We start from the raw sequence: 14,975 nt of genomic DNA on the forward strand, positions 1-14,975 counted from the left end.
AAAGATAAATTTTTATTATCGTTTGTGTTAAATTTCTTTCCATTTATTAACTTATTAGTGACGATAAAGACTTTGACATAAAATGCAAAACATACAGCCCGTAACAGAGTAGTGATCGAATTCGCGTTTCTTTATCGTCAGAATAAGCTACGTATACGTTATCGACAAACTTATTTCAGAAGTGAAATTTAATTTTCATCATCGACAAAATATTTCATGTCCAACGTGTGAGTTTTCATTGTTTAAGTCGAAGTTTTTTAAACACAGTTAAACATTTTTCATAATCAACCTCTGTCATTGGCATTTTCATTTTAACGGTAAAGGATCAAATACAGGATCTCCGAAATTTCTATCATTTGTTACGAGGAAATCATTATTCAATCGAACATATGTCTTTGTTCATGATACATATTATGAAATACAAAGGAGTTGAATTAATCAAATACTTTCGAACTGACGGAAACAAAAATACAGACTCTAGAATGTGTGTTCTGTCAGAAACAATGGCTTCGTCGTGCGAATCGACGAGATCATGTTACATGAACTGATCTTAGCTGTAGAAACAGTTGGTGCGACCTCGATTAAATCTTTATCAATTTAATATAAGCGATAAATATTCATAACTACAATGATAATGAATTTATTGGAGTCACTTCAACTGTTTCTACTGTAAACATGAACTCGTCGGTTAGTGCAATGAAGGCACTTTTAAAGATTGAGATTGTTGGTTTATTCTTTACACCTTCGTGGTATTAAAATTATTTTAGTGTTTATTTAAAGTTAAGTTTATTTTCAAATCTCTTCTGTTTAAAATTGTCGAAACTTCCGTTTAAGATTTCTGTGGTTATCTATCTATTCTATAGTTAGGACCATTTTATAATAAATACCCTTTTCATTTGTACAAGAATACTTTCGTTATAGAAGTATAGATCTGCTGGTTATAGATTTTTCTTTAAAACTTTCATTATTGTGCCGACGCGCTATGAAATTCAGATTAATTTATAAATGAAGTTGTCTATAAATTTTTGGTCATAAACACAAATCTTTTAAACAGTTCGACGAGTGCATCAATGTTACAGTAGTCTGTTTACTGTAAGTTACTAGGCTTGGCCCGATTCATCTGTCATTTATGGAAACTAATTCAGCACTTTCTGAGACATTCATTTTTATTTTACCATCAGACATTTGTAACTAAAGGAAAACTCTAAAAATTAAAGAAATTTGACATTATATACTGAAACTTTCTTATAATCAATTAAACGACTGCTTTTCCTAGATTTTTCATGGTCATGGTCCTTGAAATGTTCTGACCGTCCTAAGATTTAATTTACGGAAATGTTTCGGTAAATTAAATTCAAATCCGAATTGAATGTTTATGACGCACAAAAAGAGAAAGTAGAATATCTTGATGACCAAACGTATGTACACGTTGGGGCGATTTAGAGCTTTTCAGAAGGAGTGAGATTCCACCCTTGTTGAAAGCCTTGTGGAGACCTCTAGATTTTTAAATTCCCTCCGTTTTTCTCATCGATGGAGTGTGGTCTCTCTGTAAATTGTCTCATATCTTTTCATTTTCCTATTTACCGAAGGTTCCATGTGAAAATTCCCATTGCATCATATCTGTTAAACTAAATGTACAAAACAGGCTCAAGAGAAGGCGACATTTCTTTTTCAAACCCGAACTAGAAATCCGTTTTTTTTCTAAAAGAGCACCTTTCATTATCGTCAATGAGTTAAGGCATGTGAAAAATTATATAATCATACACAAGAAAGAAACCGTGAACAGGCTTTCAGCAATAATTTTTACGTTCATGAATTTGATAAAGAACAGATTTAACAAAGAAACTGCCCGGAACCCGACGTAAGAGTACACGTTTTACTGCACGCGTAGTCGGGTGCGTTTACTACGAGGAAACTTGTACCCAACTACGCGTAAAGTATGAGTACAGAATCGTCTTATACAGGACATTTTCTATGTTATCTTAGTATACTATCCGACAGTTAAGAATAGAATCTGGTCAAATTTTGAAGTTAAACCTGTGGGAATTTTTGATTTTTGCCACGGACCATTTAATTTTCATGGAGGAAGGGGCCTGGTAGTTTTTAGAAAACAATATTCTGAAAAATCAGAAATACGGAATATTATATGTGAATGGTTATGACATCCGTTTACCCTACATGTTTTTAAAGTCAAAGAAAAATGTTTTAAGAACCAGCTCTGTGTAATTTGACTATATACAAGGACGTTAATATGTTTACTCTGAATTGAAATTATCTTTTCGAACTTTTTTAGTAATTGAGAACCTATGTTGTTTATAGGTAATAGGTGAAATGTTGCATGATCCCTCAAAATGACAGCAAGCGCAGTTTTCCGGACGATTTTCATTTGTACACTGCTAAAAATTGGCCATGGTATAATATTTTGGAGAATATTTTTTTTACTGACTTTTACTAAAAAAATACTCTCTGTGTGTGCCATTGCAAGAAATAGTTTTGCTCGGTTTTTTTTCATATTAAAAAAAAAAAAAAAATTTTAAAAATTGTACTAGAAACAAGTTTGGCATGTGAAACGGACGAAGACATATTTTAACAGAAGTACAAATACTAGTCCTCCCTTTTGTGTATACATATGAGAAAAAATTTCAAAGTTATTGATTGAATTCAAATCTATTACACATACGGTACACATTGTAGTTCGAAAAAATAAAGGACTTCATTCCAATCAAACACCTTTTTTATTGTTTACCAGTATATTTCTTTTAGTTTTGGGTAAAATTGTGAAGGAAATAATACTATCAAGACGTCCTTCCATAAATCTTTTTTTTCTGTTCTGACTTTGAAGAAATTACTACTTTTCGAAATCGATCGAAATGGTGCATGAACATATTTTGTTTCATATTATAAGGATTATTTTCAATATTATCGGTATTAAACTTGATTATCGACACATGAAAATTTGTCAGCATTGTCAATCTTTTTTAATAATGTTAAAGTACCAATAGTTCAGTCATTACTCAATTAATTTTGTCGATAACGTAGCTAATTTTGACGGTAAAGAAACATCAATTCGATCACTTCTCTGTTACTGGCTGTATGTTTTGTACAGTTACTTTATGGAAACCCTAGCTTTTTTTCGTTCTAGATTTGTGGTAGACGCTTACATTTGTTTATATTGTGCCCAGTTACAAATGTATACCAAGATAAATGCATAATTGATTGTCTAATTTTAGAACAAAGAATGATTAGACTTTGCAATATGTGATTTCACTAGAAAATAAGCAGAGTTTCTTTTAAAGTTGATTATCTTAATAGGTTTTTGTTGTAATTCGGTACAGTTTGTTTTTATTAATTAAAAGATAATAAGCTGTTAAAGTATTGTTGAATATGACAACTTATATTTGGTTGTGAACAAGTTTTCTACGTCCAACTTTTTGGTAAATCAAATAAATAATGATGCAAAATCGCATACAGCCAAATTACATCAGCAGAAATGTAAGACACAAATGCAAAATTCACCATAGCATAATAACACAATGAAAGGATATATAAGTATGTAGCCACTTCAAATGGATTTACCCAAAAATGGAATAAACAATGGAATTTATATATCTGATAACTATGTACTAGAATTCATCAATTCACATGTATCTATCCACTGTTCCTCTGGTATCTTTCGGCCCTCTTTCATATATTCCGATACTTCAGCTGATGGTCATGTTAGCATTTATCTGAATGCTTTATGAACAATTTCATGAAGAGCTTTATGAATTAAAGTCAAAGTCATTTGTTCAAACTGTCGGGTAACATTCTACTCAAATCAAAACCATTAAAAGTTTATTTTGCTAGCTTATACGTGCCGCTTCTTTATTCCTGTCTTATGTTGTCATTTTTTATATATTTTATCAAATTTTAATCCACATCTAAATTGTATATAACTTGCCTTAATATATCTCATATTCGATACTCACTTTGGTTTTTTGGGATAGATTCATGTAAATTGTTGAAGTGAAGTAACACTCCATCTAATGTATTCATATTTCAAACAATATAATGGAGTAACAGGTTTACATTAATTAAACTTTATATTTACCATTTACCTAACTACTGTTTTGGGTTTCGGTATCGGTTTCGGTTTTGTTATCGGCTTATGGTAAACAGGTCTAATTGAGAACTTTCCATTTATATGTAGCAACATTCCAGCAGCGCCTGCATACAGAATATATATCTCCCAATTGATACAATATTCCCGCGCATGTATTTTCCATTATGATTTCCTTGATAGAGGTCTGTTGCTTACAATGAAACTATTTAACCAAGATATCAAAATAGGGAAGGTGAAATCATCCCTTTTTAAATTATACGGACGCAATCACGAGTTTGTTGACTTTTACAGAATAACCGTTTCACGGATGATATCGGATATGTTTCTAGCGTCGTAACTACAATTCTCCTTCCCTTTGCATGAATGTTTACAACCGAATTAGACTATTCACCGAATTTGTATATTACGAGCACCACGACGGGTGCCACATGTGGAGCAGTATCTTCTTACCCTTCCAAAGCACTTGAGATCACCCCAGCTTTTTGTGGGGTTTGTGTTGCTCAGTCTTTAGTTTTTCAAGATGTTTTTTGTGTACTTTTATTTGTCAGTTTGTCGTTTTTTTCATTTTTAGCCATGGCGTTGTCAGTTTATTTTTTATTTATGAGTTTGACTGTTCCTCGGGTATCTTTCGCCACTTTTAAATTACTTTAAAAATTCGAAATATAAAAGACAACATAATTAAAAGAAAACATGAACGATCCTTACCATTTTCCATTCTGAAATGTCTGAATAGCTATACCCTGGCGTACTAACCAACTGACTTTCTATGTTCGAATCAGACAAGAGCTCGCACTTAAGAAAATCCTTTTGAAAGTTCATACCGTTGCAATTCTTCATTCGTAAGCATTCTCGAATGCACATTTTAGGACCAATATTCTCAAGAAATAATATAATTCAAGAGTTCCTTTTCTTGTTTTTTGAAAATTTCCACCGTTTACAGTATCTTGGAGGCAAATTTTAATTTCAAGACACATATTAATATAAATAAAAATATGAATAAAAACGGTTTCCATTTTATTTTATTTTATTTTTTTTCCAGTTTTCCCCAATACTTTATAATGTTAAATATTGAAAATATAAATTGATTAATAAGGTGAAAAACTAAATATACTAAATCGCGAGCAACATTTTCTGACACATACAAAAATTCATAACTCATCCCATCCGCCCCTATAAGTGTAGATCAGACTTTTTTTCTAAGGTGACTTGGTGGGATGTATATTTATAGGTCTTGAACTTTCAGCACTCCGCTACAGAAAGTCAAAATTTTGTTCAATATCTTAACCTGCTTAGAATGTCAAAGTTAATACATGTACCGGTATTTTACCATACCGAAATAACTATAATTTAACATTTTTAAATGTTATCATTATTTGAAGGATAACTCCCGAGAAAACAATACATTAAAATATCATCATTTATTGAAGGGTAACTCCCGAAAAAAACAATACAGACATTTTTCTCCTTTCTCTTACAAAAGATAAGTGTCTTGGGATTTAATCATTTATAATCAATTTACCTGTCAGATCTACTCGAGTGATCAGTTAACTAATGATACAGACCCACCCTTGACATGAATAATTAAAACCCCTAATATCGCCGTAATTCATTTGATATCGATTTAATTATTGCTTCTTCAGTCTATGGAAGAAGCGTATCGATAAAAACTTTTCTTATATCAATGAGCGAAATTGTCTTATATCAAACTGTAAATATGCAGACATTCCATGCGGGAAATGTTGTTTTCGGCCACGAAAAATTAAGAAAATACTTACTTTAAAACTTATTGTTCAAATATAAATAACACTTGAGTCTAAATATAAATTCAGAAGTTAGTTAGAAGCTAAAGTTTATGTCCGTGTAAAATTTGAAGTGCTGTGTTTTTCTTATATACATAAATAAACAATGCGATGCTTTTAAAATATCTTTTTTTTTTTAAACGTAATAAATATCTTTATTTCAAATTTGCTGTTACAATTTACCAAGTTTACAGCTTGTAACTTAGTATCCCTCATGTTAGTTTACCTAATAGTTTAGGGAAACACTATTTGGTAAGATATAACTTATTCATAATATTAGTATCTATAGTATAATTTATTTCACAAATATATTAAATAAATATTGTTAATACACATACAGATCTTTGTTAAAAAATTTCTTGTCTTTTTTTTTATATCTTAAATTTTCCGGAATTATTTCCGTTATCGATTTTATCGAATGATCCGTGTTCCATTGAAAGAAATTGGGCTTAGTTTAGTTCGGCAAGCATGTGCGTTATGGTGGCACGGAAGTATTTGCTTTCCAGAATTTAGGTTGCTCTTTTGTGTACCCTACTTAGGTAAATGTATCTAAACAGTGTGATTGGACAAAAAATACAGTATCAACTGAACATACTTTCCCAAACTGAGTGATGAATCAGGTGTAGAAAAATATGAAATAATTTTATATACAGATGAAAATGAATTTTTGAGAATTTTTTTAAATTTTGCATTCACTGCACCATAAAAGACCTAAAAGTACTAGTGGCCTTAGGATTTTAAAAATAGCAAAAAAAGTAAACGGTCATGGTACATATCCAAATTCATTTCTGAATGGTAAAATGAAAGTACTTCAGTTAACTGTGAATGTAGAATTTTTTGCAGTGTTAGAAAGTGGTGAAAATTCTAAAAAGGCTATCATTATCCCTTATGGCCAGGAAATACTACCGTGCCACCTTAAGGGGGATATATATTTTTACACTAAATCAATAAAGGAACTTTTTTTACCTATGCAATTTGTAAGTTTATCAATACAAAGTTGATTAAGGGCAACTATGATAAAAACAAGCCTTAAATTCCACCCCTGAGAGTAAAAATTGCTGATTCAGCAAATTTTGCCTGATCTGTAGGTAATAATGTAAAAATTTACCTAGAAAGTAGAAATTCATTATTTTTATGTAACTTGCACTACATTTTTAATTATAAATGCTCGCTTTGACTTTTCGCAGTGTCTGACACATGTGCAACCACTGGAATTTGAGACGCGACATTCTTCGGTTGCATGTACATCCTATTATTTTCACCGAAATAAATAAATTGCATAATTTCTTATTTTTTTCAACACAAGTACAGCTATACTAGTTTTCTTGAGGTTTAATTTGTAGTTCTGATGTAACATGAAACCAGTTGGAGCTTTAGGGGAACTAGTAAGAGGTTAAGGGGTCCTTACTTATTCATTAAGCTCTCATACTGGTCTGAAATAGAGATAGAAATAGGGGTTTCTTTACATTGAATATACCTTATTTTTGACAAAGAATGTATTTATGATGTTATATCAGCAAGATTAAATGGTTTATTCATTTTCCATGCAAATACCATTAGTTGTTAAGATTTTCTGACAGTGAAAAGCACAATAAAGGCAAATTGATTATGTAAGGGGACATAATTTAACTTAATGCATACATGAGAAATAGACAAACAGTCAACTTAGAGATGTGTTCTAGTACATGTATTGTCAAACAGATTTTGGAATAATAGTTAACTGCAATCTAAAGACTCTTGTTGTATTATTCTCATAATCTGAAAATGTTGGAAGTAATATAAGGCATGCTGTAAAATGTGGAATGGACTTTAATACCAGTTTTCATGATTTGGTGCTAAAACTGTTTCTTTCAGTCAGATTAACCATAAACAGAGTTGGCAATCCACTAATTCCTCCTGAATCATCATGTTTGACTTCTGTGTTGATTTGAAACATCATATATTTGGGTTTTGTTCACTCCTTAAGTAAAAATGGTAAGATGAAAAAAAAGTGAAAATCTGCCAGATGGGGTAGGGATGTAATGTTTCATTTTTTTTGGTAAGAAATAAGTGCAGACTAGTATTCTTTATTGTAATATGTTCCAAAATAAGAAGTCTATGCATCATAGGTGTCATGACTGGTTTCAAGTTTGTTATGTCTTGGTTAAGGTGGCACGGTAGTATTTGCTTTCCAGAATTTAGGTTGCTCTTTTGTGTACCCTACTTAGGTAAATGTATCTAAACAGTGTGATTGGACAAAAAATACAGTATCAACTGAACATACTTTCCCAAACTGAGTGATGAATCAGGTGTAGAAAAATATGAAATAATTTTATATACAGATGAAAATGAATTTATGAGAATTTTTTTAAATTTTGCATGCACTGCACCATAAAAGACCTAAAAGTACTAGTGGCCTTAGGATTTTAAAAATAGCAAAAAAAGTAAACGGTCATGGTACATATCCAAATTCATTTCTGAATGGTAAAATGAAAGTACTTCAGTTAACTGTGAATGTAGAATTTTTTGCAGTGTTAGAAAGTGGTGAAAATTCTAAAAAGGCTATCATTATCCCTTATGGCCAGGAAATACTACCGTGCCACCTTATCGCATTACCGAGTGTGTCTAATATTCTTTTATAAACAGGATTTAACTTATAAAGTTTGGTAAGTATACCATTTTTGTTTAAATCTCTACTAATCTATTGTATGTCGTCGTGTATATGTATTACACAAATTATAAATCATTCATTTTAGCGTGCACAATTCACAATGTGTCTACACTATGAATAAATAATTAAATAATCGTGATTACACATGTTTTTTCTTTTATGTTTATGAATAAAACAATAATATGTACCATTGCGTTGCTTATGCATGGTTGAACATTATTACAAATATATTTGTAACACATGCCGACATGCATGATTTAACCTGTGAATAAACATGACCATATATGGCATGTAAACAATTACCAATAATTATTGTGTTTACGTTTTATACTTTTATAATGAAATGTTCAGACATTTAAAACTGATTTAATTCTGATTTTTTTGATAATCTTCAATGAATTTATTTGTTTTAAGAATTGTCTTACTATTATTTTTGTTATTAAAATTGTTCATTTCAATAATATCTGAAATTTCTTTTGGAAAATTTTCAAAATGTTTATTTTTTTGGTTTTCTTTTCTGAGACATGATATGCTTTATATAATGAAAAGGATATTATTGTTAATATGTAGTTAATCTCAAAGTATGCTGAGTCTTCAATTTTGTACCCTATTACTAGATTTTCAAGACTTAAAATGTTTTTGTCTATACCTAGGGAGTTCATTAATTTCATTGCTATTTTTAGGAAGTCTGTATTAAATAAGCAGTTGACAAAAAAGTGTTCATAGTTATCTTTTTCTTTACAATGCTTACATAAGTTGTCTTCAGTAATTTTCCACTTTTTTAATAGTTCATTACATGGCAGAATGTAGTGAATAAGTTTCCATCTAAATATTTTCAATCTGTTGACAGTGAGATATTGAAAAATAAAAACAAAGTTATTTTTGAACTTGTTATTTAAATTTTTGTCAAGTAATTTTTCCCATAAAAGAAAACCGTTTGGTTTTTCATGATTTTCTTTTAGTTTGAATATTTTATAGAGTTCTCTAGTGCTTGTTAATGGAGTTATTGTTGTATACCTAATTTTTAAGTCGTTAACAACTTTAACTTTAGTTTTGACGGATTCTTCAGTACAAAGAATTAATTTCCACTTCTTTGGTATAGCTTGTTTTAACATATATATTTGGTTTATCCAATTTTGTTGATATTTAAGCTTAGATAAGATTGTAGTTTCAGAGATTTTACCTTGTTCATCAATGATATCATTTATATTAATGCTAGATGAAAACAAAATGATATAATATTATTCAATTTAATTGATTTCAATTAAAACTTCATTTCACTGACAAAGAGAAATTAAAACGAGTTAGAAACATAACTGCGTTTTGTTTTGTTTTATGTTTCTAACTCGTTTTAATTTCTCTTTGTCAGTGAAATAAAGTTTTAATTGAAATCAATTAAATTGAATAATATTATATCAAAAACGAGATTGTCAATTCTTTGTTTGAATTAGAAATATTGTATCCTTTATACTGTCAAATATCAATAATGATATGATTGCATAAAATGTGTAGAACAATGAAGAGATATGGAGTTATTCCCAATAAGAACATAAGAAACCAGACACCAAATTAGCAACTATTTGTTCTCGCATGCCTGTGGTATGTTTCAATCCATATTGGAAATCATCGAGTAAAGATTTTTTTCTATTTATATGAGACCCTTCCCGGTACTTAAATTTTATTGGTGTTTTAATAGATAAGAAAGAATTAAATATGAATTGTATTTTTTGATTACCACTTTTGGTCCTGCATCATATTGATACTTCAAATTAAGTATTGCAAAGACGTTTTGTCTTGAATTACTTTTTACGTCGTTACATTTGATACGTTAAAACATACTGATTGATACGAAAGGGGGGGGGGGTAATTTCCTATTATTGGGTATACGGGGATGTGCCAAAAATATGGGTCATAATTTTGCGAGATTTTCTATAAGAATGACCCTCCTTTTAAGTGACATCCTATGTTAAAATGCATTTACATTTGATAACTGTATATTGATTTGGGGTGTGAACTACATACCATATATATAAATATGCTATTGAGAATTTTACATTATAAAATATATGTGCACCAAACGATGTCAATTCATATATAAAAACTTAAGGGTAGCTGGTATATTTATGAATTATAAGTAATGATGAGTTTATGCTTATATTATAATAAGCATGGGTCATATTTTAAATATTGTATATAAGTATAGGTCATTCTTTTTTAAATATTTATATAACTATAGGTACTGAATTTCAATGAATGTTATATTAAAATGGGTACGTTTTTTGAGGCAAAATTGGCACACCCCTACCAAAAAAATATCGAAGTTACCCCCCCCCCCCCCCACCCCCCTCGTGGATTGATATGTAAGTTGTGAAGGCCATTGTATCTTAGTTATTTTTTATAATATTTAATACTGTATTTTGTTGTCCAAAAGGTATATCATATTGTTAACTAATGTTTAATTTATAAATTGTTTTAACCTCTGTTGGATAGTCCTTCGAATTTAATGTTTACGTTTTGAGCAATGTAATGTAAAACCACTGACCAATATTATTAGAATATAACGCACAAGAAAACGTTTTAACCCTGCCAGCCTTCTTTATGTGCCTGTCCCATTGCATGAACCTGTACTAAAGTTGTTATCAATAGCAAATGCTTGCCAGAATGGTTTTCAGCTTTTTATTTTAGTACGAACTGTGTCCATATTTTTTAATGTTTAGACAATATACGTATAGTGTCTTGAAATATGAAATTTATTTGTATGAGGCTTAGAAACGGGAAAATGCGAGGTTCTACCGAGCATTTTCCCGTTTCGTGCCGAATACAAATAAATTTCATATTTCAAGACACTATACGTATATTGTCTTTATACTGAAATCGAAAAAAAATATTTAAAAATAAAAAAACTATGTTAAAAAATTGTTAAAAAAACTGTTTGGAATTTCCCTCTTGGGGTACCATTTTGGGGTATTTCCCTATGAGCGTAGTCCAGGCGGTAAAACATTGACATATTAAGGAATTAGAAAGGGAAAATGAACTTAATTAATAACATTTGATAATCATGATATATAAATAACCAATTTGCAGACATAAAAGTTTAAATTCATAAAAGTTTGACCATTGTTACTTTACGTTGTCATGGTCGTGACGTGATGTTGTTGATGAAATACAATAAGGAGGCGGGGCTTATAGGTTAGTTGGGGTCATTGACGTATAAAGCTAACGTTTATACGTATAGCTTTATCTGTATAGTAAAATAGCTGATTGCAGTATAATTTTGCTTATCCGCCCTGTAGTTGTTAGATTATATGCCTTCAATGTATGTTTGATAGTTATCGCATTAAACATTGTAGAAACTATGCGATCCATATTTGCATATGAAAGCAATCTTCGAAACTGAAAGTTCCTATCTTTGATTGATAAGTGTTTCATACAATTTTCTTCTGCAATGTGGAAAGATCTTCGTCATATTTACGTCTCACCTATACCTTTAATTTGTTTTTAATGGATCAAAAGATGAAGACCATTGATAAATACGACTCTTACTTTCGAAGTGAAGCTTATTACAACATTGTGACTTCCGACAGTGATTATCTTCTTACGGAAGGGTAGTAGCTTATGGTACAAACAATATTGATTTGAGCTTTCATAGGGTTTTAGGGAAACGATACTATAACCTTTAAACCATGTCCTTCATTTCGACCTTTAAGCAGCACGAAACTTAGCATTGTGTAATAAAAACGTCAATACTAATATAGCTTCGCCGCATACTGTATGTAACTGCCTTGTGTCAGGAGCCTTTAATTCAATAGCTGCAAGGTATCAAGTGAACAAATTGAGGAGAGTGAACAACCAATGAACATATTGTTTGGTAGCACGCAATGTCAATGTACCTCCTGGATGTTAACATTACCTAAACTTTAATATACGTCTTGATAAAGTTAGGACGAGAAATGTTGAAGCACAGAATAAATGTTACTCATTTTCTCTAACTGTTCAACCTTGTTCTTTCGTTTCCATATAGATTAGACCGTGAATTTTCCCTTTTACATGGTTTTACACTAGTAAGTATTGGGTCCCTTTATAGCTTGGTGTTCGGTGTCAGCCAAGGCTCTATATGTTGAAAGCCGTACCTTTTCCTCTAATGGTTTACTTTTATAAATTGTTATTTGAATGGAGACTTGTCTCATTTGCAATCATACCACAACTTCATATTTCTATTGACACATTCGTGTCATCCCTGTTATCGTTCACTAAAACATTATCATTTGAGCTTAATGAACCAGTAATAGGTTGACTTGTAATTGAGGTTGGATTGGTAGGTCTGATAATTCAGGATTCGTTACAATCAGAGCTCCCTCTGCCGCTACATTCACCACTACCACCATGCCCGTGTGTAGTATTAGATTTTGGTTGCATGACTGTATTGTTTCCGACAAATCTACGTATTATTCAATCAGATTATGTATGAGCTTTAGAAACAGGAAGAAAAGCTAGGCTCCGCGGAACGCGAAGATGACACCCAAAGTGACATAATTCACAAAAGAAAAATCCCAATGACACCCGTGCTCAATATGAAGCGGGATAACAGGAGACTGTATTAGAACATGTACAAAAAAAACAAAAAAATATTTGTATACCTGTTATTGTACAATAGAAGGCGTATTGTAGGATAAATCGTAGAAAGAACGTGTTATAATGTCAGTAGACGCGTGGTTAGATCGTGTTGCAATCATTTAACTCTTTATATGGTCGTGTGAGAACGTGATGAGCGTGGAAAGGTCTTGATAAGCGTAGTGAGGTCATAGAATAAGCGGCATGAGAACATGGTATTATCGTTGTAGAAGCGTAAAGAGGACGTAGTAGCATGGTGAAAGCAACGAAAATTTACATTTTCATGCCGCTCATACCTCGACCTCACATGGATCTGAATTTATCTTAGAACGCGGTGAGCGTTGTGCAATCGTCGTTTAGTGCGGCTGGGGCTTTACATGAATCAATAAATTACAAATAACAACTTTAGTCCTACCTTCTTCAATGTAAAAAAAAAGGGTATTTTAATTATATTTATAGAAGAAAAAAGTCAGGACAAACATAATAAGGATTGAAATATAAATTCATTTTTCTGACTCAGGTTGTGAATTTTAGTATGTATATAACACTTATGTCAACACAAATTCGTTACATTCAGCAATAAGAAAAGCACGGATGAAGCAATGGAAAAGAAAGTAAACATCTGAATCTTCCAAAAAATATACTGAAGATGATATTATTAAAATGCTGGACTTTTTGATCGGCAATATATATTTGTTGAGTTTGGAGGATTTAAATTTCAACAGATAGTCGGTATTCCAATGGGTACGAATTGTGCACCCCTGCTGGCTGATTTGTTTTTGTACTCGTATGAAGCAGAATTCATTCAGAACCTTCTAAAAGACAAAAAAGAAAAAGCACCTTGCGAAATTCTTTAATTTTACTTTCCGATATATTGATGATGTTCTATCATTGGATAACCCCTACTTCAGCCAATACTTGCATCTCATATATCCCAGTGAACTTGAAATTAAGGATACTACTGTTACTAGAAGGACTGCTTCATACCTTGATCTTTTCCTCAATATTGACGTAGATGGACGACTTCACACGAATATCTATAATAAACGGGACGATTTCAACTTCCCAATTATCAATTTCCCATTTCTCAGTAGTAACATACCCTCTGCCCCTTCGTATGGTGTTTACATATCACAATTGATACGTTATTCACGTGCTTGTTCACACTATACCGACTTCATATACAGGAGTGTGTTCCTTACGCAGAAACTGCTCCAACAAAGTTATAAGGAAGACAGATTAAAATTGACAATACGTAAATTTTATGGACACCATCACGAATTGGTGGATCCATACGATATGTCTTTGACCAAACTAGTTAAGGACATTTTTACAACATGGTAGATTGTGGTTTGTCATTATGTCGTCTAATCTTTTAATTAACAAACGTGACTTATTCCCGTTTGTGACTGTTTTGTTGAATGTGAATTCGCATTACTATAAGACGTGTTACGGTACTTGTCTATCCAAAATTCATGCAATTAGTTTAAATGTTTAATGTTATATTTGTAATGCTCATCGCATTTGCTAATGTGTTGACGTCTTTTTATAATATTTATGGGTTATAGAAAGAAAAAAATAATCACCGCTTTCATTTATTAGATCTAATGTTGTTCAACGTAATCTGTACGATAATTTACGTTTGAAGTTGGATTCATAACACATTGGACATATATATATTATAGTTAATTGCTATTAATAAGTATTGCAATATGCATTGTGTCAGTATTTAGTTCTAATATAATCTTAAATCAATCCTAATTCTATCTTACTTTTGAGATATAGTTTTTCATATGTGACGTCATTTTTGTGC

Source organism: Mytilus trossulus, chromosome 11 (assembly GCF_036588685.1).
Source record: "Mytilus trossulus isolate FHL-02 chromosome 11, PNRI_Mtr1.1.1.hap1, whole genome shotgun sequence".
Classification (NCBI taxonomy): domain Eukaryota; kingdom Metazoa; phylum Mollusca; class Bivalvia; order Mytilida; family Mytilidae; genus Mytilus; species Mytilus trossulus.